The sequence below is a fragment of the Propithecus coquereli genome, unplaced genomic scaffold, assembly GCF_000956105.1.
Source record: "Propithecus coquereli isolate 6110/MARCELLA unplaced genomic scaffold, Pcoq_1.0 Scaffold193, whole genome shotgun sequence".
Classification (NCBI taxonomy): Eukaryota; Metazoa; Chordata; class Mammalia; order Primates; family Indriidae; genus Propithecus; species Propithecus coquereli.
The window spans coordinates 2,221,775-2,224,108 of NW_012144190.1; the positions used below are offsets into that span (position 1 = coordinate 2,221,775).

General features: G+C 55.6%; 1 protein-coding gene across 2 annotated transcripts in view; it reads left to right on the forward strand.

Annotated features, from left to right (window-relative positions):
- VRK3 (vaccinia related kinase 3) overlaps positions 1–2,334 on the forward strand; it is a 48,571-nt gene that overhangs the window by 21,752 nt on the left and 24,485 nt on the right. The gene's annotated exons all lie outside the window — the stretch shown is intronic.

Sequence of the window (2,334 nt, forward strand, 5' to 3'; positions counted from 1 at the left end):
GCCTGTGGGTCAGATCCCCAGAAACAAAAGTTCTCACTCAAATTGGTAAGTGGCCCTGAGGGGTGGGGGGCAGCGCCAAGAGAAGGGCCTGGGGCTTCGGCAAACACACCCTTGACTTCTGAGCCCCTCCTAGGTGAGAGAGTTCGGCCTGGGGGCCAGGGGCGGCCAGGGGGCAACCTCATCCCGTCTCAGAGCTCGGTTTCCTCATCTGTGGAATGGAGCCACTAATACCCGCATCAGGTGGCCACCTGCCCACCACTGCCTCCCTCTGCCCGTGGTCCGCAGCCTCATCGTCATCCCTGGGTGATTATGGGTGACTTTTATTTTCTTCTTGTCATTTATCCAAATTGTCTCATACCCCAGAAAACCCAGGACAGCCAGGTGGGGTGCCCTCTCTCAGCCCTAGACACAGGCCATGTGATGGATCAGAGTGTGGGCTCTGGGGCCAGGCTCACTGATGACAGGTAGCACCTGCTCTCGAGAGCCTGTCACGTGCCCGGCCCAGGCTAAGCCGTTCACGAACACTGCTTTGTTGAATCCTCTCGCCGGTTTAGCCACCGTGCCCCATTTCACTCTTTCCAGAAGGGTTCGGGTGGGGCCTGGCGCAGTAAGCACCCCACCAGTCTGCACTGTTCCTGTTACTGTTATTTTTACCATCCTCACCAGGGAAGCAGCAGTGGAGCCTTGCTCTCTGCTCATCCATGTGACCCAATCAGCATTTCCTGAGGCTCGGAGCTGGGGGATGCTGGGCTGTGAGCCTGCCCCAGGCCCGACCCTGGACGAGCTCCCAGTCTGGTGTCTGGGAGACACCATGTCACAGTCCCATCAGGTAGAGGGACATGCTTCCAGGGAGGGAGCATGGGGCACAGGGCCGTCCAGAGGACACTGAGAGCCTCCCCATCCTGGGCAGGCAGTTCTGTTCTGATGTTTTTGAAAGGGCAAGTGCTTAGTGCCCAGAGCGCTCATCCATTCATTTATTCATTTGTTCACCAAACCTTTCCTGCGGCTTCCCGTGAACTGAGTGCTGGGGACGTGTGCAGAGATGTCAGACCCGATTCCTGCCCTTCAGGAGCTGCCCTGGTGGGGGAGGGGGGCACAGGCATGAACGTACCCCATGGATTGATCAGGGCCCGAGAGACTGTGCTCCCGTCAGCTCCCAGTTACCCAGAGCTCACTGCGGCTTCACCTGCGTCACAGAGAGGACTCCAGGGCAGCAGGAGGATGGGCAGGGGCCGGGAGCCAGGCTCACTAATGACTAGTGGCACCTGCTGGCGGAGAGCCTGTGTGACAGACCCTGGGCTGAGAGTTTCACGAGCACTGTGAAGCCCGCGGGTGTTCTGTGAAGCTGCCGTGTTCCCATTTAACAGATGAGGAGATGGAGACTCGCTTGCTCAGGGGCACCCAGCGTGCATGTTGCTTTGTTCACCACCGTACCCACAATGCCCAGACGATACTCGGCACCTGGCGGAGGCTCTGTAGAAAGAAAGAATGAATGACAGCGCTGGGATTTGAACCTAGCTCTGTTTGACCTGCACTCGTGAGAACCCAGCTGCACTAGTTGTGTTTAATTAAAATATTTGGTTTGACTGTGATTTTTAAAAAGACCCAGTATTAATAACAATTAATAATGGCTTAAGCAAGATAATATTTTGTTGCTTTTTCACTTAAAAGTCTGGGGCAGTGGTCCAGGGATGATATGATGGTTTCATAAACAAGGGGCCCGGTTTCCTTCTCTCCTGTTGCTCCACCATCTTTAACTCATAACCTCCATCTTTTGGGCTGAGATGCTTCGGCTCCCACTGTCACCCCTGCGTTCTGGCCAACTGGGACAGGAGAAAAGAGGGAGAGCCTGTCCCAGCCGTTTAAGGGCATAACCTGGAAGTTGCCCACATTTCTTCTGCTCACGCCCCCTTGGCCAAGACTTGGTCGTGTCCTTCCTTACTGCAAAGAGGCTGAGAAATGTAGTTTTTAGCTGAAGGCCACATTCTAGGGAAAACTTGCGGATTCTATCATAAGAGAAAGAAAAGGAACCTGGGTGCTGGGAGGGAGCTCGCAGTCTCTGGTGTGTGTTCACGTGCAGCACCCTAGGAATTTGGTTCTGATGCGGGGGACCTGAGGAACTTGCTTGTCGCTGGCACTACCCTGGGGTGACAAATGGCCAGTGGGGATTGGGGGCCCTTGTCTAAGAGAGTTCAAGGTGACAGCCTTCCAGTCTTCCTGTCCCCTACCAGGATGCCAAGGATGGGCGCTTGTTCAACGAGCAGAACTTCTTCCAGCGGGCCGCCAAGCCTCTGCAAGGTATTCCACAGGGACGCGGGCAAGGGGGAGAGAGTC